The sequence below is a fragment of the Pongo pygmaeus genome, chromosome 5 (assembly GCF_028885625.2).
Source record: "Pongo pygmaeus isolate AG05252 chromosome 5, NHGRI_mPonPyg2-v2.0_pri, whole genome shotgun sequence".
NCBI lineage: Eukaryota > Metazoa > Chordata > Mammalia > Primates > Hominidae > Pongo > Pongo pygmaeus.
Window position 1 is genome coordinate 93,011,879 of NC_072378.2, and position 26,970 is coordinate 93,038,848.

At 32.3% G+C, this 26,970-nt stretch overlaps 1 protein-coding gene across 6 annotated transcripts in view; it reads right to left on the minus strand.

Annotated features, from left to right (window-relative positions):
• EPHA7 (EPH receptor A7) overlaps positions 1-26,970 on the minus strand; it is a 177,197-nt gene that overhangs the window by 140,403 nt on the left and 9,824 nt on the right. The gene's annotated exons all lie outside the window — the stretch shown is intronic.

Genomic DNA, 26,970 nt, shown 5'->3' on the forward strand with positions numbered 1-26,970 from the left:
CAAGGACATTACTCTGTAGTGTGTGTGTGTGTGTGTGTGTGTGTGTGTGTGTGTGTATAAAATATACAATGACTTATATTGGAATTCGTGTGTGTGTGTGTGTGTGTGTGTACAATGACATATCGGAACTCATTTTGTGTGTGTGTGTGTATAATTTAATGGCAATAATAATCTTGGATGTCACTCAATGCATAGATTCTATCATGGTTCCTCAGTTTAACATGAAGAAACTTAAAGTTATGTGAGATTAAGTGTTCGCCCAAGGTCACAGCTGGTAAGTGGTAGAGTAAACGCTGGTCCCTGAACTCTTGCCCTTCACCAACAAAATATAATTCTAAGGGCTTGCACTTAGGATTACATCAAATTACACCATCAAAATGTAATATCTTAGGCAATACCTTATTTGTCATAAAAATGTAAAAATAAAATATTCTGGGACTTCTAAGAAAGGAGATATTAGTTTTGATCATAAAAATCAGAGAGGGCTTCCTAGAGGAATAATAGTTGAGGTTTTTCTTTTTCTTTTTCTTTTTTTATAGACAATGTCTTATTGACACCCAGTTTATTGCAGTAGTACCATCATAGCTAACTGTAGCCTTGAACTCCTGGGCTCAAGCGATCTGCCCACTTCAGCTTTCATAGTAGCTGAGGCTACAGGAGTGTCAGTGTGCCTGGTTAATTTTTTGTACAGACAAGGTCTTGCTTTGTTGCCCAGGCTGATCTCAAACTCCTAGCTTCAAGGGATCCTCCTGCCTCAGCCCCACAAGTGCTGGTATTACAGATATGAGCAACCATGCATGGCCAACATGAGTTTTTGAAGGACATATAATATATAAACCTTTTATGAGGAGATGGAAGAAAATCAGTATCAAGAAAGTAAAACAAGCACACTCAAAAATATTAAAATTATTGACCAAGTTAGTTTGGCTGAAGTGAATTTGGCTTAAAAAGAATAGTTAAAAAATAAACTCAGAAACCTAATGTCATGTGTTACCCTTAATACATCTCATTGTTTTACTAAGTACTAGTTCTACCTCCATAATGTGTCCCTAACACATCCCCCTCCCTTCTCTCCCATTTTCAGCAACAGGATCTTAGCTCAGATTCTTTGCCTAAAATTTTTCCAAAAGAAGTTGATGCCTTCAGCCTCTCCCATATCTAGTTCAGTATTCAGTAATAACTTTAACTTCCCTTAAAGATATTACTATAGCCAAAATTTAATCATTATGCCCTCCTTAAGAATTCTTGGCCATTGTTCCACAACTAAAAAGAGTAGTACAAATTCTTTGGTACAACATAGAAAGCCCTCCAGAACTTAATCCAACTTTTCTACTTTCCTAGCTTTATCACTATAATCCTTCTCACTCAAGCCCTAGCTATCTGATCATCAAATAAGAGCTGCAATTTCATATGTCACCCACTTTTGTTCATCTTGCTCACTGTGCCTAGAAGTGCCCTCACAGGATCACACATTTGTCTATTAAACCTCAATGCACATATTATCTCCTGAAAGACCTTATTTGTTCCTTCCTTGAAATTTATTCCCTCACTTTAATTAGAATTAATTTCTGACTTATATTGTAACTCATTATTGAATGATTTGTCTTCTTAAAATATTTCCTGTAATTTAGCATGAAAATTAGTGTTAATTTCTTAAAACAAACCTACTGAATGGCATGAAGGTAAAAAACTATATTACTATATTTTCAACGGAAGGAAGAAACCCAGAGATTTGGAATATGAAATAACAGACCATCAAAAACTGGTTGCACTACAAACACAAATATGTGTGTAATATAAAGTATATGGCAAAATTTAATATGCCATTGAAGAAGATTATAGCAATGTATTCACTTCCTTTTATTAGTTATGTAATTAATTTGGTTTCCTTTTGGGAATTAATACACTATTATATACCAAACCAATTTCTTCCTTACATAAAATGGCACATTTACTTTTGGGGAATTAATATATAAAACCTATTAGAACTCATGCTACCCATTTGCATGTTGTTCTATAAATGAAATTCATTCCCACAAAACAATGCAACTGATTGCAAATGTATAATGGTTTATTAGTAACAGCAATAGCTCAAGAACTAGCAATATATTAATAGAAGAGAAAAAATATATATGTGTATGCACATAAATATATAATAGAGAGATATTTACACGTTATGTAATACACTGTGTCTAAATAATCCACCTCTATGTCATCTAGCAGTCAGAAAGGAATAATAAAAATCAAACGCTTCATACTTTTAACTCCCACAAAACTTGTTTTCCTTCTACATTTATAGTAGTATATTAAATAAATTGGTCCAGATTGCATTTTTTAATTTATACTGGAATATTCTTGAAAATAAAAAACCCTATATTTATTAACTACGATGGTATCTCATATTTTTCTTTAACAACAACCAAAAAAGTACTTGCACCCCACTTATTAATGAGACTGAAGAATGAGACAATGATGGGTAATTTTGTCTTGTTCTACTCCCATGAGCCTTTTTCTTTGTAAAATTATATATAAATATATTAGATATACATAGAGATGGTGATGTGTGGACAGATGGATAGATTAGATAGATAGATAGATAGATAATTAGTCTATTTTCATACTGCTGTGAAGAAATACACAAGACTGAGAAATTTATAAAGGAAAAAGGTTTAATTGACTCACAGTTCTGCCTAACTGGGAAGGTCTCAGGAAACATAACCATGGTGGAAGGGGACGCAAACACGTCCTTCTTCACATGGCAGCAGGAGAGAGAAGTGTAGAGTGGAGTCGAGGAAACTCCTTATAAAACCACCAAATCTCATAAGAACTCATTTATTATCATGAGAACAGCATGGGCAGCAGGGGGGGACTGCTCCCAACACATAGGGATTACAATTCAAGATGAAATTTGGATGGGGACACAGAGTCAGGCCACATCATTCCACCCCGGGCCCCTCCCAAATTTCATCTTTCTCAAATTTCACAACACAATTATGCCTTCCCAACAGTGCCCCAAAGACTTAACTCATTCCAGGTTTAACCCAAAATTCCAAGTCCAAAGTCTCATCTGAAACAAGGCAAGTCCCTTCTGACTATGAGCCTGTAAAATCAAATGCAAGTTAGTTACTTTTTAGATACAATGGGGGTACAGGCATTGGGTTAATAAACCCATTCCAAATGGAAGAAACTGGCCAAAACAAAGAAGCTACAAGCCCCATGCAGGTCCAAAATCCAATAGAGTAGTCATTAAGCCTTAAAGTTCCAAAATGATCTCTTTTGACTCTATGTCTCACATTCAGGTCATGCTGATGCAAGAGGGGGGCTCCTCGTTCTGGCTGCTTTCATGAGCTAGCAATGAGTGCCTGTGGCTTTTCCAGGTGCACAGTGTAAGCTGTTCATGGATCTTCCATTCTGGGGTATGAATAATGGTGGCCCTCTTCTCCCAGCTCCACTAGGCATTGTCCCAGTGGGGAGTCTGTGTGGGAGCTCCAATCCACTTTTCCCTTCTGCTCTACCCTAGCATAGGTTCTCCATGAGGGCTCCACACCAGCAGCAAACTTCTGCCTGGACATCTGGTTGATTCCATGCATCATCTGAAATTTAGGAGGAGGTTCCCAAACCGCAATTCTTGATGTCTGTGCCCTTGCAGGACCAACACCACATGGAAGTTGCCAAGGCTTGTGGCTTGCATCCTCCAAAGCTATGGTCTGAGCTGTACCTTGGCCCCTTTTAGCCATGGATGGAGGGGCTGGGATGCAGGGCACCAAGTCCCTAGGCTGCACACAGTAGGGGGGTCCTGGACCTGGCCCACAAAACTGTCCTTTCCTCCTAGGCCTCTGGGCCTGTGATGACAAGGGATGCTGTGAAGTTTTCTGACATACCCTGGAGACATTTTCCCCATTATCTTGGCAACTAACATTTGGCTCCTTATTACTTATGCAAATTTCTGCAGCATATTTCTCCCAAGAAATTTGTTTTTTTTTCTTCTCTGCCACATTACTAGGCTGCAAATTTTCCAAACTTGTATGCTCTGCTTCCTCTTGTATGCTTCGTTACTTAGAAATTTCTACTGCCAGATACCCTAAATCATCTCTCCCAAGTTCAAAGTTCCACCAATCTCTAGGGCAGGAGCAAAATGCCAGCAGTCTCTTTGCTACAGCATAGCAAAAGTCACCTTTGCTGCAATTCCCAATAATTTCCTCATCTCTATCTGAGACCACCTCAGCCTGGACTTCATTGTCATCACTACTGGCATTTTGGTCAAAGCCATTCAACAAGTCTCTAGGAAATTCCCAACTTTCCCATATCTTCCTGTCTTCTGAGCCCTCCAAATTGTTCAAACCTCTGCCTGTTACCTATTTCCTAAGTCACTTCCACATTTTAGGGTATCTTTATAGCAGCACCCCACTACCTGATATCAATTGACTGTTTTAGTCTGTTTTCACACTGCTATGAAGAAATACCCCAAACTGAGTAATTTATACAGGAAAGAGGTTTAATTCACTCACAGTTATGCATGGATGGGGAGGCCTCAGTAAACTTATGATCATGGAGGAAGGGGAAACAAACATATCCTTCTTCACATGGCAGCAGGAGAGAGAATTGCAGAGTGAAGGGGGGAAAACACCTTATAAAACCATCAGATCTCATGAGAACGCACTCACTATCACAAGAACAGCATGGGGTAATCACCTCCATGATCTAATCAACTCACATGAGGTCCCTCCCCCAATACCTGTGGATTACAATTCAAGATGAGATTTGGTGTGGGACACAAAGCCAGACCATATTAGATAGACAGATAGATAGATAGATAGATAGATGGATAGATAGACACAGAGACATACACATGTACATACAGCAATTCATGATCCAGGAGGAAAATATAAAGAACATAGAGTAATCCAAATAGTCCACCAACCAAAGATGACCCACATGAACATTATCTTGTATATCCCTCCAGTCTTTTCCTAAAAACATGTATCACATTACTTTGTGCACTTCTTTCTTCCTTAGTCTAATATCATTAACATTTTTCCATGAAAGCAAATATAATTTAATGACATAATTTAAGAGTTTCAATGACATTTCACCATAAGGATATTCATAACAGTCTTAATCCCCTATTCTTGGACATTTAAGTTGACATCTTTTCAAAAGTCAAAAGGCATTTTCTTGCCCTGGAAGAGAATCCCTATTATTATCAATATTACCATCATCAAAATCACTTGTTGGTATTTCACGACATTTTGGATAAAGACACATAATCTGTGCTTCCTGCTTTACAGAAGTTATCTAAATAACTTCATTTGTATGTGTAATCATTCCTCTTCTATTTACTCATTAGGTAAGTTAGGCAGGGTGCTATGTGAAGGATATAAAGAAATGCTATTATTTTGTAGTAACCTATAATCTAATGGGGCACGTTACAGTAAAGAGGGTACATATTGAAAACCTCTCTGACCAGCATGACTGTGGGCTTGTTCAGAAGGAAATGGGGAGAATAGTGAAGGGTGATAAGCTTAGAAGAACCTTCCGTAAAGAGATAACAATCCAGGCAGAAAATTACAATATATTATAATCACAGGGGGGAATAAAACATTTAGGATACTTATTCAGTGTCATTACGTGACGCATAAAAAGATAAGCAAAGGTAAGTAAAAAAGGATTTTGATAAAATATTAAGAAAGATCTTAGAAATTATGGGAGGAAATGATATATTTTAAAGAAAATCATAACATGATTGAATTTGCAATTTAAAAAGTGACTCTGGAGAGTGAGTAGAAAAAATAATGAAGGGGAGCAAGATCAAATGCACACAAATAAATTAGGAGGCTACTGATACTCTGTAAGATAGATAAGACACAGACTTAAACCAAAATAGTGCAGTAGGATGTACAGAAATTGACAGAATAGATTTGGGAGACATTTGGAGAGAGAATCAATAAGATTTCTGGATCATTTCCAGCCACATTTACCAAAATACAAACCCTGAAAGCAATTCTTGGAATAACAATTGTAGCTAACATTTATTGATATCTTACCATGAGTTAGACAGTGTGTTAAATGCTTTACAAGCATCATCTCATTTTTATGCATATTTATTGTCCATTTTCTATGTGCTAGTACTTTGTGTATATTACATCACTTGCTCCATACACAACCTCTTGAAATAGATACTGCTAATATTTCCCACTTTGAAAGCAGGAGACAAAGGTCTTGAGAGATTAAATAGCTTTCCCTTTCACACAGCTAATCACATGGTGGATTCTGGACTGGCACCTCTGTCTATCTCTCGTCTGGAAGAAATATTCTTGATAATTATTTACTTACTTTAATAGGGTTATGCTGTCAATCTAATCTGAAATATGTCTCAAAAAGTCTCCTGAAAATGGAATACTTATTTACGCATTACAAAAGATGCATAAAAGTATCATTAAATTCTTGTCAGAGGAAAAATAAGCAAGTAAAAATAGAACAAACGTTGGAATAAATTAGCTATAATTTCAATCCTAAAAATTATAAACTGCCATAAAAGTAAATGAATATTTAATTTCACCCTTCTTCAACTAGAAATTAAAAAGATGAAAGTTTTCTTAAAAAAATGATATTGGTATCTGAGTCCACAGCATTACTCAACAATAACAACAAGAAGTTGCGACTAGAGAAAGACAAAACTTTCTTACAGAATAAAACAATAAATATAGAAGGAATAAAGTACAGAAAATGAACAGTTTGCACTATCAGTGTAACAAATGATTCTAGTTGACATCTTAATGATAAAGCAGTTTGTAAAAGATTGTCAGGGAATTGGAAAATTTCTGTGTCCCCAAGTATCACTGAAATTCATAAATTTATAATATAGGGTTCTGGTTTAACAAAATCACTAAACTTTCGCATCAGAAATAAGGAGACAAAGCAGCATGCTGTCACGCAATGGAAAGTAAACCACATCAACTATATTGTATCCCTGCCCCAAAATTCAACTTGAATCTAACATTTAAAGAAATAAGAAAATCTACAATGTGGAATATTCTAAGAGGTAACTGGTCTGGATTCTCAAAAAAAAAAAAAAATCAGTAAAGTAAAAAAAAAGGTGAATGAAAGTTTCAAATTAAAAGAGAAGAAAAAAATTAAGTCAACAAAACAAATATGAAATACTTAACTGAATCATGAATTGAAAAAAAATCAGCTACAAAAAAGGCAATCTGAAGTAGGTCAGAAACTGGCATATTAACTACATAGAAACTACACATTAAGAAAAATTTTAAAATAAATATTAAATTTCCTGGATTTTAAATATGGCATTGTGTTTATGTAACAGAAAATCTTCATTTTGAGAACATATGCTAGAGTCTTTAGGCATTAACTGTCATGATGCCTATAACTTACTTTCAAATGGTTCAGCCAGGACAAAAAAAAAAAAGTTTATACACACACAGGGCTGGGGGGAGTGGGGATATAAACGTAGAAAAATTTTAACAATTAGAGAGTCTGAAGACCATTAGGGTGCTCATTATACTATTCTTTCTATTTTCCTGTTACTTTGGCATTTTTAAAGGAAATAAATAAAACAAAATTTAATTTCTCAAATGGAGTTGAAAATGCATTGCTGGATTGTTAACATTATTAGTTTTAAGTATTTTTGGCAACCTATAAACTCATGAAGGTTTATCTCTCTCTCCAAAATTTATCATAGTTAATCTGTAAACAAAAAGCACTCAAGAAATGTTTATTGAACTAAATTGAGTTGGTTTTATATTCCAAACATTTTTCCCAATGGTCTTTTTAGTACTGAATTCCCATTAATGCCAGTATTTTTGTTGTGTTTGGTCTACTCTCCATGCAGCACTGCAGAATTCCTAATCCCCCAATATATTATATTCCCATCAGTTTAATCATCTTCCCTCATTAAAATGCATTAAATTTTGGTAATAATTTAAATTGTCAACAAATATTTAAATCTAGTCTAATAATCCTTGTAGCCTGTTATAAGTGTACTCTGAAAAGTACAATCCCTTCAGAATTTTCTACCAGGTGCTACCTCTCCAGAGATTCATGGAGGTTCTGAAACATGGAACTATACCTTGGAGCAAGAGAGGTCATTATAGGAATCAAAGTGGAAATGGAAACTTCTATGGCATCTTTACTTGAGAAACTACTAATATGATATCGCCATCTAAGAAACAAACCAAAAGAGACAACTGGCAAGAGAGGAAAAGAAAACTGGAAAATACTCCCCAATATTCAAATTTTGAAACATAATTATATGGTATTACCAAGAACAAACTGTTCTTGTATATTAACATAACCTCTTCTCATGTGGACGTTGATGCTTCCATAGAAAAGGACAGAGAAGGACCAAGGCAAGGAGCCTGAACATGGCAAAACTAAAAAACTATTCCTCCAGTCACAAAGGAAAGTTACAGTTAAGAAAAGGATTTACTACAGAACTTCTTGACCTGAGAAAATTATCTATATATTTATGAATATATCTATAGGTTTACGAACTCTATTATATTTATGAATACAAATGACAGATGGAAAGGTGGAAGGATGAGAGGGAGAAATAGAGGAAGGGGAAGCTGGTTAGTTAATTAGTTAACTAGCTAAAAGACACGGGCAACAGAAAAAAAATACTCCACTTTCTAACCTATTGCTTCCTAATTTACCTTCCAACTACCTAAAAATAGAATAAAAATTAAACTCTTCATGGTTTATGAGATTAAAAAAATAAAACTAAAAATATAAACTCTGAGTTGTAGTTGGTTTTTGACTCATTATAGTGTTAATTCTTTGGAGCATATCAGACAGCGTTAGACTCAGTTTCCTTAAATAAAATGGCATAATCTAAATTTTTTAAATCATATGGCACAATCTAAATTTGTAAAAAATTATACAGTACATTCTCCTGCTCTACAGAACGCAATTTTTACACCCAATTCCTTCCATCTCAGGATTCTTTCATAGCTGAAGAAAGCCACAGCTATGCTGACAAAGCAGTGCAGAGTAAACTCCAATGTACACATAACTCCAGAGATCTGCAGGCGTAGAAAGTGAAACTCACCCACTTTTCCTGACAGGAAACACAGGTCAAGCCTTTCCAGATATCCTTGACCCCTATAGCACAGTAAGAATCAGGAGCAAAATCAACTATGCCCTCAAAGGGATGGTTACCTTTTCAATTGTCCTGACTGCTTTTGCCTGGCTGCCTCAATAGGAAAAGGTGGGAAATGTCAAACCAGGTATAGGAACTACTGATTTATTTTTCCCTCCAGATTGACACAAAAGAAAAAAACAGCAAATTCCATGGCTCTCAGTTACAGATGTCACTATTCACCTGATGATTCTCTAACTGATTATATGACAAAAATCTTATCAAATTTTTAAATACATTTTTAAACAGAAAAAAATAAAATGCATTTAAAAGTGCATACTATCCATTTACCTTATTTTTCTACAAATAATTCCTTAAAGATACAAAGTAACATTTTGTATTCTTTAATACAGCATAGAAAATTGCCACCAAAGAATAGGCTGATTTTAATGGCTTAAATGCAAAATAATTTATTTCATATTGAAAAATGTATGCATGTCAAACCTATCCATTATATAATGAAATACCATTTATTATTTAAAAGCAATATGTGTAATGTCTATTTTGATATATTTTTCAGACAAGGACTTTACAAAAACATAAAATATAAAATCAACAATCAATTTTCTTAAATATTTTTCAATATTTCTTTGAAAATGAATAGAAACAGAAATTCTTTATTGGGAATAACTAACATTTACATAAACTTATTTATTAAATAAATTATAGCAATATCTTTTCACAGGATCATGAAACTAATACTAGTTTAAGAAAAAAACCTCATTTCATTAAATAATAATAGGTGGCTGTAATTGCAATCAACTTTGAATAAGGGTGCTTCAATTCTACAGTCTGACTGCATTTAAGGATTTCTGAAACTCTTTTTAAGACCTGTTTTAACAAACCACAATTCATGTTGAAGTGATGTGAATTGTTTAGGCATCTTTAATAACCCTCTATTGGCATCCTTTTCTCAAACCATAGCCCTCAGCTATGATAGCTTTCCAGAATCTAGGAATCCTAGTGACTTTAGGAATTGTTTGGCTAATAAATATCTGAAATATAAATCAGTATCATATGTAAATACAGTACCTAAATTATCTTGAGTGATGTAGTTCAATCAATGATTGTTAAATTAGTATATGAAATATATTTAGTACCTTTTTAGTCTTAGAAGTTTCCATACAAAAAAATGCCTCTCAGATTAAACTAAGAGGTCCAGTGAGATGATATCACTGGTTCAATGATTCAATAAAGAATAATCTTAGAAAGTTAACAGAAGACTTTATGATTCCAAATACGTTGATTAACATATTTTTTAAAACCCTATATTGGGCTAGGACTGAAATAGACTGAAATCTCTAAGCTCCCAGGGCAAAGGGGTAGAAACTTACTTGACAGCAGCATGAAATGCCACTTTGCTTTCTAAACCTCAGTGTTACTAATCTAATATGACTTCTGCAGATCATAAAGTACAATTGGCCCTTTCAGTTTAGATTCAAACACCTGGCTAAATCCATTAACCAGTGATTCCATGAAGCCAAATCCATTGCCTTTTAGCCAAATCATATTTTTCCCCTCTTTCATGGAAACTCTTTGAATGAGGTTTCTGAAAAAAAAATACATCACAAATTAATGTAAAAAATGCACAACAAATTATATATGTACTCCAGACAGCTTTTTCATAAATTTTTACGAGTAGAGTCAAACTAGGCTGTGTAGACCACTTATACAAAATTATCTCCATAATAAGAGGCTCCTGTCATTTCTGAGTGTATGTGTTTGCATGTAATTGTGTCCATCGGATTTATCTTGACTTTTTAGACAAACTATTGCAATTCTAAAGATTTGAAAATTAGCTCAATTTAATCCACCACCACAACCACCATTACACTACTAACAATAACAAAACTTCTTAAGTTATTCTTTGTTATGGTACTACTTCAAAAATAATGGCTTCATTGGCTGAATTTAGTAGCTGTATGTGCAGATATTGCATATCTTTTATAAACAAAGCTACAACTCAAATATGCGCCTTTTATATATATAACTAAATCCTACTGAGGATAAACAACTGATGAGAGAGAGAGAAAAGTCAGAACTCAGTGAAGTTACTATCAACACAGATAATTTCTCTGTGGTCTTTGAGCACCATTTTACTTAGGTGCTTAGATTAACAAAAATGTGGGAGGAAAATAAGAAGAATTGACTAAACACATGTTTAGTGTCTGTATGATTAGGTTCAGGAACAATGCCAGGAGGAAACTATGTACAATCTCATCTGACTTTAGTTACTTGTCAAAAAAGAACTAAGAAGAGAGTATCTTACTGATGAGATGCTGTCTTTTTAAGTTTGGTAGAACAAAAAACAAGTTCACTTCTTTAATAAGTACAAATAAACAAGACTGATGAGGTGAACAAAAATCAATCAACAGATTCCAAATATTTTACAACTGTTTATTTTCAGTTCAAACATGATTGATGTCAATTAGATGCAGATCTGTCCTGGTGATTCTCAGGAAATCTGCCATGTCAGATAATCACCTTCCGTGAAACTCAGAAAATCCAATGCTATGCGTTAACCTATCTTTTCTCCAAATCCTTAAATTCCATACACTCTTTAAAATTGTTTAATTTTTAACACTATTTTTCATTTCTGCTAATATTAATATTTTACTTACAAAATACAGCAAATACTTAATATTTTTCATGTACAGCATTTTTCTTATTACTGGCATATTTTAAACTTTATTTTTTGTGAGAATTTTTTTACAGTACTATGGAAAATCCTTCCAAACAAGAAATGAGTAATATGCAATTTAAAATATAATCCTTAGTAAGCAAAACATGAAAATCTTGATTTAAAGACTAAGAAAGATTATTAGATTTTAACAGAATTACTAACTAAAAAGAAAAGATTTTAGACAATGCTTTAAAAATGGTTTAAAAAAAAAGCCTTTTTGACTTGATCTGTAACAAGACCAACACATGTTTTAATAATGTGAAAGATGTATATATTCCTTCATTACGTTTTGAGTGTGAACTAGTAATTCAGAATTGTCTTGGAAATTTACAGCTTTCATTAGTAGAAACTGAATCTTCTCTTTCTGTAACTAGGCACTGCATTTAGAGACAGAAGAAAGTCAAACAAGCTTGTTCTGCAGCACAGTCAAGCTCTGCATGTAAAATGTCATGACATGTAAACGAAAATAATACAAATTTCTGTCAAAATTGTAAAACTGTGGTTATTGTGAAAGTCAACTAAAAATATAAAGTGGAAAAGGATATATCTTTACTTATTTCACACAAACACACACACACATACACACACACACATCTGTCCATCACTCACTTTTTGAAGTGTCAGATAACATTATTTCTCAAATGACACATAGGGCTTCATTTGCTATGCATAAGGTCAATGAATATTAGCTTCATTTACACTTGGCTGAGAATCGGTTGGTGTCAACAGAAGAGGCTTAGTTCCTCCACTGAACAGGGTTAGAATCTGACAGAAAGCTGCCACTGAAGAAGATGGATGATCTTCCTTGCTGACCCTTCTCCTCTGAAAGTGTCATAGATTGGGTCTCTTTCTATCTCTACAACAAAGACCCTCTCTGAGCTTCCCAGTGGCCTTCAGTTTTATTGGTCCTAACAGGTCCAGACGTTTTCATCGATTGGATTCTCTACCTTTTCAAACACAAGAGTGTGCCCTTTTTGGCTAGCTAAACCTTGGCACAAATGTCTTTTTTTGTAATTGTGTCTCTGCTGTCTATTGGAAAGGATGCAATCAGACAGGCAAACATCATGTCAGCACGGAAAATGCTAAACTATTTATCTCAGTTTCCCAATGTCATTTTAATGAAAGTGACATGTCATTTATCTGTCGAAATTAACCTTGGATAATCTCACAGCATATTTCTAGGTGAAAAATCAAAATCTCATGCCATTTTGATGACTAATGTGTAAACAATAATTATACAAAACTATTCAGTAGGTAGAAAAAATGTACTTTTCTAGTCATTTTATATAAACTGTTACTGACAACCATGTTTTAAAATGTACATACCTGAAAAAGTTCTACATAATTTTCAGAAATATATTTTGCTTTTTACTAGTGGCTGAAGCTGTGATATAGATCCTATCCTGACTAAAAGCATATAAAAATATTTAATACCTAACAAAGATGCTATAATAATATAATAAATTACATGCTGCTTGAGATCCTGACTGTGAGCTCTTTTAATATGTTCGAGATTTGTTATTGATACTTGAATGTTAAAGAAATTACATAACCTCAAATTCCACTTTTCAAAAACGCATATGCTAAAATGATAAAATGTTTTTACAAATAGATTTACATGTAACACATTTTAGGAAAAATGACTATTATGAAACATACAGATTTGTAACTCAGCTCTAAAATACTACAATATATAGCTATCAAAATTATTCCATATAAAATATAACTTAATATATTTGCACATCTGGAATTTCAGAGTTAGTCAATAAATATATGCAACATAAATATAAATATGACAATCCCCAGTGCAAATGGGGAAATTAAAAATAAAAGATTTCACTAAAAATGAAGAATTACTAATTCTAAACATCTTAACCCTTTTGTTAGACTGTAGAGAAAGATATATGATAATATATTATATGATTCTGAAATAGAACCTATTAATGAGCTTAATTAAAATATTCTGAATATTCTGAATATTATTTTTAGTGTTACTGTTTTCATTAAAATTGAGAACATTATCAAATTATAGTTGAAAACAACTATCAATGAAAATTTCTTCAGCCAAAAGCTTTGTTCTAGATGTATCATTAACCGCAATCATTAAAATAAGTATACTTATTAAGGTGGAGAAGCCCATTAAAAAAATACAATACCAACACTTGTAAGAACGCAGTTTCCTTCTATTTTTAATGTCATATAGGGTGTGCATCCATGATGCTCAATTTTTATTCTCTCAAGTAAATAGTTTTTCAAGAAAAGTTCCAATAATTTCAAATATGTATATGAAAAGTAATTATCAAATTTTACTTAGAATTTTCTTTCTATAAAACAGAGAAAACAAAATCAAAATTCTTCCTCCAATATGGGAGCCAGAAGCACCAGGAACCCAGTTTTTCTTTAAATCAAATCAATCATTACTCTTATTTGATAAATATGGTCCTAAAACTCTAAATTAATCTTAATTATATGAATTCTGAAGAATATGCAATGTTTTTTAAGAATAAAGACAAACAGCAAGATTTATCACCCCCAAAGCTGGGTCCAGGATAGCGTTATGTGTTCAACTGACCTAAGCAGTCTACCTATGAATATTCTCACGAGTATGTCCGTCAATCGATGTCAACATTCCACCAGATTCCAGTCTGACTGGCAAGTGACACTCAGTTATCTATTAATATTAATGAATAATAACCGTGCCCTTTAGGTTTATATGAATATAATGTACATTGTTTTCTGTGTAAATTACCCTATATTCAAAAGCAGACTTGGTTTTGTTATTTTCTTTCATATTATACATTAGAAAGTGGTTTTTAAAAAAGGAAGAAAAAGAAAGTGGCTGCAATAAAAAAAGTGTGCTTAATGTGAACTCTGGTATGTATCAGTGTTTTGTTTTTCTAGTCAACCTTGTCCCAGCTTGTAACATATAAGCTTAAATGAGTTGTATTCACAGGTTCCTGAATATATATACTCTTTTACAGATCTAACATGTAGTTTTTGTCTCTGTAACAGAGTATATAATGACAGAAAATCCTTAAAAACTAAAGATCAGAACAAGTTGTGTCAGTATTCTAACCTTGTTCACTCTTACCCCTTCACCCTTAATCTGTCTTCCTGGCAGCAAAAACTATTTCTATTTCTACATATTATTTTCATATTCTTATTTGTTATTGGTCTCCATTTCTCTTTCTCAAATTGAAACACACCATAACAGAACTACTTCAGCTTTTAGAAAAAATAAAGATTAAGAACTTTAACTGATTAAGTACTCTTATAAACATCTTGGCTGAGTTCCTTTACGGTATTGATTGAGAGTGGTAATTCTGGAATTATACAAGTCACCATCCAAATGTTACAAAAGAGACTATAACCTTCAGCATTGATCAAGGTGTGATTTATTTTCTTAGCTCTATAAAAGAGGCCAGAATTCAAATTATGAAAATTTGCCATACCATATGATTTGTAATTTTTATTTTGAAATTACCATTTATCTTTCCATTAAAGGAATAGTGCAGAATTTTCTCAAAGATAAATGAACATCTAATGCCAGTGTCTAAAACACTATAAGAGAAGATGGAGAAGGAAAAAAAAGAAATCAGATGGAACAGGAATTGAAAAGAAGATACACTTTATTATAATGAAGGATGAAGCATATTAGAGGATGAATGCATACACAGTGATGGCCTAGTAAATAATCTTGAAAATCAACAAGAGAGCTATTTGAATTTGGAGTAGTAATTGTCTCATTTGAAAAATTTACAAAGGAGGGAAATGATCCAATTGTTATGTTCAGCTCTGAAAAACACAGTTCTCCTGTACATAATGTTTGTGCAGAATAAACATTAGACACAGTAAAGAACATGTGCTAAATAGTGAACTTTAAAATTTCCTGTCAGGTTTTATTTTGCCCACCAAAACACTGTCTCAACATAACTCTTGAGCTACATGTTTTCCCAGTTCCAGCTCACAGCCTGAATGTCTAAGCTTAACATGTGTTAATTTTAAAAGTCAGTTCTGAGAAATAGATTTTGCAGAAGGGTGATTGCCCCTTTTCCCTTGCAAGGGCAGAGAGGTTAAAGTTTAAAGGTTTCTCAGAGGAGATCTGGTCAGAAATCACATGGTAAAACAGCAAAACTTCTGCTCCTGTGCAAATCTTCAGTTTCTGATCATGTAAGAGGTGCCCACTGTTCTCATTTTAAAACACATTTCCCAATCATTAATTCCTAAAATTTGTGTTCTTTTGTTCTAAAATACCACAGAAATTTAGAGGTATATAAAAAGTGAAGTTTACTTTCTCTTCTCTTCCCAGACATAAATAGCCTTCAAGTATTCCATATGATAAAGAAAACCTAAATATCTACTTGAAAATAAAGAAGTTTGTTTACACCTTTGTTGTTCTTTGAAGCAATATTTAAAGATGTTATTGAAGTAGCTTTATTTTATTATTTTTAAAATGTGAAATAATTCAATAATATTCTACAGGAATTTTTAGCCTCTTTTTAATTGTAAATTGAGATTTCCATAGAGAAGAAATCTTAACTATTCAGTACTCCCAAATTAAGGAATTAATGCATAGAAATTTGGAAATCTAAAAATGATTCAAGAAGATATTTTTTCTTGCTCCACTATGTTGACTTATGTTTTTCCCTCTTGTTGGCTCTGTGTGTGTGTGTGTGTGTCTCTGTGTGCGTGCGTGCACATACATATAAGAGTGTATTTATATATGTGTGCTTTTGGATATCTGTGGTTATGTGTGTGTATATGTATTATGTGTGTGTACTGGCAAAGAAGAAAGGAAACTGGAAAGAGTAAGATGTGACTTACTTTTGAATCTGTCATTAATGAACTGTTAGAAGTATAAATGAGGGCTTTAGTTGTCCCATTTATTTAAAAAGAAAAAGACTAAAAAAACCCTCTAATTTATCTTTGATGATCTTTAAGGCACACTCAAACTTGAAGAATTTGTAATATTAATTGTCTTGAAAGAGATTATGCCCTAAAGGAGTACAAGAATGCCCAAAGAACTTTTGCGTTATAAAGAGTGTATCATATTTGAGTGGGTGAGAGGCATATCCTACCGCACATCTCTCTTCAAGTATAAAAGTACTTTATAGGAAAATGTCAACTAAAATAGGGACATTATATAATACAAGTCACTTATTTTACTGGGATAAATGTAGAAGATAGTATGAAACATTTTTAAAATCCATTAGGTTTATTTAACCTATATATTAGGTTAATGTCATTAAGTAAGCTAATGCCATTTGGTATTATTTTCTATATGGGAACTAGTTTAGCAAAATGATAGTGAACTACTATTAAAATAAACAGGGAACATATAAATCACTGGAAATACAGAATTGTACAGTGAATGTACTAATCTTTCATTTATTTTTCTCAGAATAAGCTTTTATTTTATCAAGCAACTCCACATATACAAGTGTTTTTTAGATGTATTCTATCCCTCCACACCTATCCATTCACCCCTAATCCCTCTCCTGGTCCAACTCTCTTTTAGAAAGAATGATTCCTGCCCTGCTTTTTTGTTTGTTTTGTTTAGAAACAAGCTCTCACTGTCACCCTGGCTGGGGTGCAGTGGTACCATTATCACTCACTGCTCACTGTGACCTCAACCTCCTGGGTTTGAGTAATCCTCCCAACTCAGCCTCCTGAGTAGCTAAGACTACCGACACACACCACTACACCTGAATAACTTTTCCAATTTTTGCAGAGCTGGGGTCTCACTATGTTGCTCAGGCTGGTCTCAAATGTCTGGCCTCAAGCAATCCTCCTACCTTAGCCTCCCAAACTGCTGGGATTACAGGCATCAGCCGCTGCGCCTACCAAGAATGATTTCTTAAAAAAGTAGACTAGATTATACTAATGTAATAGATTGTTGAATCATTCAACTTAAAAATGATAAATGTATGATATGTAGTTAATATTGTATCAGATTGATATTATGCTTTATTCATAAAAGCATCACAGTGATCTCTTCTCCAGATCTAGGTTTTCTATATAAGGTTGTAATTCAGTGTTAATGGGTTCAGGGTAAGTCTGAGGCTACCACCACCACAGGCCAGGGGCTAAACTAGGTGTTAATTGGGTGACACATGAAACAAAATATTAAACACAGTATGTGTCCTTTCAAAGCCCCCTGATTTTCTAATACATTAGGAGCAAGAGATAACATAATCATCAGCAGTAAATAACTTAAGTGACTAAATAACATGAAAAAATTCAAAATCCATAAAAAATATAACCATTAAAAAACTTCCAAACTATTACATCCCAGAGTGCATTTTCCCTGGGTTTCTTTTTTCTTATGTCATTCATCGACACTAAACAAAGTAAATTAAATAATAAACCTTCCATAACTCTTAACAAAATCACAGAATGTAAGAAAAATAATGCACATTTGTTTCAGCTGATGTATCACTTTGGCTTCCTGAGAAATGCTATCATTCGAGATTAATATTGTAACATATACCTATAGATTCTACAACTGTAGCCAAAGTGTGTAACATGGGTAGAAAACAAAAAATAACATCTATAACTCATTAATTTGAACTAAATTCTAAATTGAGTTGTTTTACCACCCAGATTAAAAAATAAAAACTTATATGTGCATGTGACCTTCTACTTTTCACATATTAAACTTACATGAATATCCTAATGAAGACATGCATCCATAAAACTAAATATGTGAGATATTTTGCAGGGGATGAGGTAATTTAAAGTTATTTAAATGTGAGAAAAATCGAAACAAAAAAGATTTTCTAAAATCTTTCCTCTGGTATTCATGTATCATATTTGTATGGACATAGAGAAAAATATCAAATATATAGCTGTGTCAAAATTCTCCCACGAAAATATTATTTCTACAAAATAACTAATGATAGACAATATCTTCATGAATATTTCATAGATTAGTGATTATCTTAGAGAAAATAGCTACAAATTACACAGAAAAATCAAATTAAATGCAAAATTTTAAGGCATCATAATTGATTTGTATTATAACACTGCCTGCCAGAAAATGATGCCAATTTAAACTTCCACTAGAAATTTATAAAAGACTGACCATATGCTTCCCAATGCTAGGTTAATTAGAAACACTCTGAAGTCACACTAAACTAACAAACCACAGAAAACTAAATCAGACACATTAACTTCCTATTTCCTTCCATATTTCCTTATGTTCTCCCCCCTTTCATCAGTTCTTTCTATCCTTCTTTATTTACTGAAATAAGTACCATGTTAAATGCATTGTGAGAACAAAGATGACTAAATATGGGTAAAAAGAAGTATAATTTCAAATAAAACCTACAATGTTCTAATTGGAAATTGTGACATGATTCTAATTTTAAGCATCAAAATGATATTTCTCCATGTTTTTAAAGAAAGTAAGAGCAATTATCTTTGCAAGGTACACAAGAAACTAATACCAATAGTTGTACCTGGGAAAATATACTGTGGAACTGGGTCACAGGGATGACATTTGTTCTAGATCTGTGTATGTCACGTATCCAAAAATGTCTTAAAACAAGTATTTTGAGTTTCTGAATGTGAATAATTTAATGAAGGGCATAAAAAATTGTAAAGGTAATATGTGTAGGTATAACTCAAATAGGAGAAATACGTTTTGACATAATATGGAATTTATGTAATATCCCACTTACAGAGATAATAGGGTAATATTAGCTTAGGGATAATTATCATGTTTTGTTTCTTTCTGTTATTTTTTGTTGGGCAATCCAAACTAATATTTATAATATATAATTTGGAAGCAAAACAATATAATTTTATAACAAAAGTTGCTTTCCCATATAATATAAATATAAATGCACTTCAAGGCCTTCTTAATATAGAAAATGTTATCAGGCTCTTAGATCTCTGTTTCTTAAGACATAAATAATGATAACAAGGGTGAAATGCCTTTCGTTTCCTCAGAGGAGGGAAAGGGAGAAATTGAAAAGACACACAAAGACAGTAAGAAAGAATGAGAATGTGACAATAAATAACAGTTATATTATCTTCACACGAATAAATTCTTCAACTCCAGAAGACAGTCCTGCTTATGTTTGCTAATTATTAGCATTTTATCCCGTTATTTGCTATGAGGAAAATGGAATGTAGTTAAGGACTCCCATCCTCACAAAGTTTAAGACTACTCATACAGACTAGGCATATAAAAGAAATTAAATTAATTGCATTGAAATTAATTTAAATTCATTGAATTAAACGAATTCAGAGAAAGAAAATCTTTGCTTTGCCAGTGGGTAGTTTATGAGTAATTCTTTAAGAAATTTCATAAATATTTATTAGAAGGCTAAGGTGGTGTAAGAAACTGCTAGGTATCATGGAGGGTAGGTAAAAAAAAAAAATCAAAAGGTTTAGCTGTTTAAAAAAATAGAATCTTTAAGAGGAAAAGACAATGAATAAAATAAGATAGCATGCAATGATTCCCCTAGGGAAAGGGCAAAGTTTAAGTACTCAAAAAGAGAAGCCAGCATAGTGGCAGGTGCCTGTAGTCCCAGCTACTTGGGAGATGGAGGCAGAGAGGATCACTTGAGCCCAGGAGTGCGGGGCTGTAGTGTGCTATCATCTACTATGGTTGCACCTGTGAATAGCCACTGCACTCCCACCTGGGCAACATGGCAACACTCATCTCTTAAAAAAAAAAAAAGAAAGAAAAAGGAGGATCACCTAACAGGGTATACGTGGTATTTAAATTGATATTTTAAGGAAAGGCAGAATTTCTACAACAGGGAGACCATAAGAAAAGATATGGTACCTACATAGGAAAAAACAAGATAGATTAAGAACAAGGAGAATGGTACTGCCAGTAACCAACATCAGAATTTGAAAAAGCAGCTAGGGAAGCCTCTTCAAGAATGCATATAATTAAAGTATAATAGAAAATTGTGAGATATATAATTGTTAATTTTTTTCTTTTTAGTTGAGGCCAAATGTTAAATAATGAGACATCGTAGAAATATCTATGGGCATGCTTAATTAAGGTAGAGTGAGAGAACAGTTATCAGGCAGAGGGAGCAGGGGCTTCAACTGTGATAAAAATGTGTCTGAAAGTTAGAAAAGAAGATAAGGTGAAGATGAGGAAATTTACATGCAAGTTTAAAATACAGACAATTTTTCTAGGTAATTAGAAGCCTGAAGCTTTCTGAATAATGATACCATGTTGTGTTTTACAAAATACAGTCTGATGGCCATCTAAAGAAAGAACTGGAATCAAAAAGAGAATGACAAAACAAGTGAAATATTTAGGATGTTAGGAAAGGTAGAGACACATATTTCGAAATTACGATAAATGAAAGAAAATGTTCAGATTTGTATCACCTTTCAAGATGTTCTGAAAAAAGTTTACGTTCATAAAAGACTTTGCAATAGATAAAATGTTCCTCTATAAAGACATGATCCAGGGTATTGGTTAGGAATAAGGATTCTGAAGCCAGACTAGCTTGATTAAAAAGCAGTTCACCACTCTGTGATCATTAGTACTTAACCCAAAATCATTATGCTTCAGTTTCCTTACATTGTTTTTATTCATGAATTTATATATATACAAACTTATATAAGATATATAACCATATATATGTATATATGTATACATATAATCATATATAACCATATATATGTATATATGTATACATATAATCATATATAACCATATATATGTATATATGTATACATATAATCATATATATAACCATATATGTATATATGTATACATATAATCATATATATAACCATATATGTATATATGTATACATATAATCATATATATAACCATATATATGTATATATGTATATATAATCATATATATAACCATATATATGTATATATGTATACATATAATCATATATATATATACACATGTTTAGAGAGAGGGAGAGAGTGAGGGAGAGAGACCTATACTTTTTACGGTAAGAGTATTTTTTCTCTTTTAAACTGGGTAATAACAGTCTCATTCTATTAGGCTAAATTAGTAACACCTCACTTTAAGGTTAAGTACATGAAAGTACTTAAAATAGGATTTGGTATCCATTAACAACTAAAAACGAACAAAATGTATGAGCTGTATTTATTGAATGCCTTCTATTAATATCTTCTACCTTTTATATAATTTAAACCACACTTGCCACTTACTACTGCTGTAGTACCTGAGCCCTGTGTTTATACATAAACAAACTTAATTTAAAAATCCATATTTTGGAGATACAATTCAAGTTGTCTTTATATAAGCTACCTGGTTACTTAGAACTTAAAATTATAGTGTACAAAAATAAAAGTTAATGTTCAAGATGTTTTGAATTATAGACAGAACAAAAGATCACCCACAATCCCACTACACAGATACATTCATTGTTAGACTACCATCTATTCTTTTTCCTATGTATATTTTGCATAATTCTAAATGTCATTTTATACAAATTTTTGTTTTTCATTCAAAATTATTAATACAAATTCAAAATTCCTTTAGAGCATCATTGATATTCTATAGACTAAGTTCAATGAAGGTGATACACCTTAACTTTGGACATTTAGGTTATTTTCAATAATTAAAATTGCATACACTGCTGGTGAAAAAAAGGGTTATATAAAATATTTTTTAATTGAAATGCCTTCTTAGATAAATTAACAGGTGTGAAATTACTTGCTTAAAGGATATTTAACTATTTGTGGCCTGTGAGATACATGTTCATTTGTTCATCACCATGAGATTTCTTTACTTAGCAAATTCCTTGTTTTATTATTAATAATAAGCATTCATTGATTATTTGCTATGTCCCACATGCCATTTTTAGGATTTGTACATACATTACTTCATTCAATTCTGACAAGAACCCTATGAGGGAGGTACTATTTTTATTAGCCCCATTTTATACTTAAGGAAATTAAGGTTTAGAGAGATTGTCCTACTTTATGCACCTGGTAAGTTGTGAAACCAGCATTTTGAAACTGTGACTCCGGCATCTGAGCTATTAACCCACTGGTGTTTCTTACATTTCTGTATATATGTACATATATATATATATATGATTATAAATACTATATAAAGACTCATTTGTTATGAAAATTTCATGGTACAAATTACATGCTACTTGTCTGCGAAAATAAAGGCAGTTTTCAAAAACTGATCAAGAAACAGAGTTTAAATATTGTTAATGCTATAAAATTGAATGTAGTTTCATTTGTTAAATTATACATATGTTCATAAATTATATATTATCAAAATAATGACAGTCCTCTTAGCATTAATAGAAACTATTAAAAAGCTGCTATTAGGAAAAGTTCTCATAAAAATTATAAATGTATGATTACTTGAATTCCCCTTTACATGAAATCATCTGAAAGAAAAATTTTACATATTTGCTTTCAGAAAATTTAAATTAAGCAATATAAGTAATGCAAGTAAATCACATTTCTATATTCTGATATATGTGCATGTAAATCTTATGTCTTTGAATTTTTTACTTCCAAATGAGAAGAATTTTTTACAAGTAGGATTATCATCCAAATCAAAAAAAACACTTTTCAAAGCAAAAAGAAGCAGTGTTAATTAAAAAAACAATTATCCCAGGCATATTGGGCATATGGTCACCCTACATAGAATAAAGTTTCATTAGTTTTTTAGTAACTAAAATCTACTGGGTAAAGTCCAGAACAAATTTTAGAGAAGTAGTGGAGTGAGGAAAAAAGACTTGAATTGGTAAACAGGATTTTTGAATTCTTATCCAATTTTGTTACTTATTAATATCTCTGAGCTTCAGTTTCTTCATACGTTGAAAGACAGAGAAAAATAATATTTTCCACATCTTAGTGATGTGGTGAGGTTTAAATGAGAAAATGAATGTGACTGTTCAGTATAAACTGCAAACTCTCTATGCAAATCCAAGTTATAATATCCAGATCCACACTTCACTTTGACGAGCACTATTCTACTTTCTAAATCGAATAAAATCGTATAAAAGTTACAAAAATTGAAATATATTTCAGTAGATTTATTTTATTAGTCTTCCCAAAACATTTACATATGTAAAATATAACAGGATCTCTCAATTTTTAAAATAACTATACTTTTTATCTAAGAAAATGTATTGGCTAGTTTGCAACAAAGTTGTTACATAACTTGTAATTTGACAATAAAAGTATACTAAATGAAATTATAAATTCTTAAATCAATATAAAGAGATGTCCTCATAAAAATACTATGTTTAAGAATTGGACAGAAGTTCTCCACGTATTAGACTTGAGAAGCATTTGGTTTTCAAAATTGAGCTATTTTTTCAGTCATGAAGAAAAGCTTTTACATCAACTCATCAAACCTACAATCAGTTTTTTATAGTTATTCATATTTCATATTGTCTTCTAGCAAACATCACAATGGGCTGCTACTTCAAAATATGCCCAGATAAACTTGCCTTTAAGTGGCTAACCACTCTCATTTGGCTAGGGACTCACTAGCATCCTCTCCCAAACACATTAGTTTTCTTCAATATGGGACTGGAATTTGTTTTCAAACTCTTAACAGGATCATTGAAAGGAAACAGGAAGAATACTATAAAGGCAAGCCTGGAGTGATTCCAGAGGCAAGTACTCTTGCAGAAATGCATTGGAATTATGCCAAGGAGGAAAGTGTTTTTGCAAATGAACATAGTTCCATGGTTAAGTAGAAGGTATTTAATTCCTTTGTCAACATCACCAAGGCTAAAAATTAAGAAAGTTATGTCATAAGCAATTTACTTGACTTATAACAACGCACACATATTCTTTCGATTAAACCATAAGGTGGCATCTTGCCTCCTTTAACCATGTATTTTTATTTTTTAATTAACTGTTACTATAATATTAATACCTAATTTCAAGTATTCAAAAGCAGAATTAATGAAGATGACAGTGCAGTAATTTTATTTTATTTTTAAGTACCTTGGTATAGTTTGCAGGTAACAATAATTTTGGTAGTAAAATGTTTCAATTCTTGCAATTAAATTTGACGAATGTAAGTAATTTTATAGTACCATGTTTAATGAGATGATTTTTCTCATTTGAAATAAATTGAGGTTTATTTTTCATGATAAATATATCTATTTACTGTGGTTTAAGACTGCTTTTCTTACTAAATTCTATAATTAGAAGCATAAAACTCGAACAGCTCCTGTTCACATTTTCTTATGAATAAATGTGGAAATCACATTTTCTTAACAAATAAATGAGTTAAATTACACAAAGTGAAATAACTGCCACAAAAACCCATAAGCTTCTTTAAAACCTTTAAAACACAGGGCCTTTAATGTTATTTCCTATCTTTTCTCAGATAAATTTAATTGTGTACTTTTATATGTATTTCTACTTCGTTATTTTTCCCGTTTTAATTGTGTAAAAGTTTTAAGTTCCTTTTTCATATCAATCAAGATCTGCATAATATTGAAACTGCTCCTTTCACAGCTAAAGTGCAATAATGTTCCTAAAATTTTTTGTAACAGTTACTGCTGAATCCACAATCACTTCCAAGTAACTGTTAACCTCTTGTCAATAGGAACACTTCCTTTCATTGAATTGATTAGTTCACTGAGAATATTTCTCCACTTACCCAGTGGAATAGCATTTTGCCTACAAGCAGGGATAAATCTTCATCAGTTTCTGATTTCCACATATATAGAAACTGCAGGATTTTCTACTCAATTAGAAATACTGCCAGTGAGGGAAAGGGAAAGAGGACAATAGGAGACAGGTTTGACTCCTTCAGGGACATAAAAGGAGACTGCTAAACTGGCCTATGGGACCTGAACCTATATCATCTCCATTTGTTTTGCTCAGAGTTCACTTCACAATGTCACCTCTGGTGAAGATGATAATTGAGTGCAGAGCCATAGGTACTTTACATGCTTAGCAGCCATCCACATGAAGTATTTAACTCTTTGAATAGGACAGAAAAAGATATTTGCTCAGTTACTCCATTTGAAAAGTATATCCAATACAAACACAATGTGAGCCACAAATGCAATTTAAAAATTTCTAGCCACACTAAAAAAAAAAGAGTAAAAGAAACAGCTGAAATTTTAATATTATCCTCTATCTAGCCCAGTATATCTAAAATATGATTATTTCCACATGTAATCAACATTTAAAAATTGTTAAGGACATGTTACTTTTTTTTTCTTTTTTTTTTCTTGCAGTACAGCTTTGATATCCAGTGTGTAACTTATACTTACAGCACATCTCAATGTAGAATAGTCATTTTTCAAAACCTAAAGAGCCACATGTGGCTGCTGGGTTCAGTACTGTATAGCACAGGTCTAAATTTTTTTAAAATTATTTAATTTTAAAAATTTTATACTAGAATGAGAATTTTATGGGGAAGTAATCCAATTTATATATGTATATGAGGCACCTAAACACTATGAGCCATGATACAGTATTTCCTACGATTCTCCTTGCTTTGTGATTAAAACTAGGGCAATATTGTTGCCTAGGCTCTAAAGTCAGAATGTCTCAAGTTTGAAATTAAGCTCAGACAAATATTACTAACGTAACTGCAAGCAAGCTATTTACTCTTGATATCCTCTATTTTTTTATTGTGTAAAATATAAATGATAATGATACCTACCTCATCAAATAAGCTTGCGTATGTAAAGGAAATGGAGGATGTCTGCACATCCTAAGTTATCAAGAAAAATTAGTTATAATAGTTATTATTATCAGTGGTCCCCTTTAGCTCAACTAAGAATTGCAAGTATAAAACCTGTGCTTCTGGCTCTGGCGTAAAAATATATATAGATATATGTGTTATTTTTAATGTATTATGTTTTATATATCATAAGTTAAAAAGAGACACTAGCAAAGTAACTTTATAATTTATTTTCATGAAACCTAGAAACAGAATATCTATCAATCTTGAAGGTCCATATGACATAGTTTTAAATATTTAGCCACATAATGCTAGGAAAGAGAAAAAAAAAACGGTTTTACAAAACAAAGAAAAAGGTTTACTAATTCATACATAATTGTTTCAAAACATGCAATTGGTGTACTATGATAATTAAAACTTTACTTTGGCCCACTTCCACAAAAATGTGGTCATTTTGGTACTTAGTCCAAAAAAAA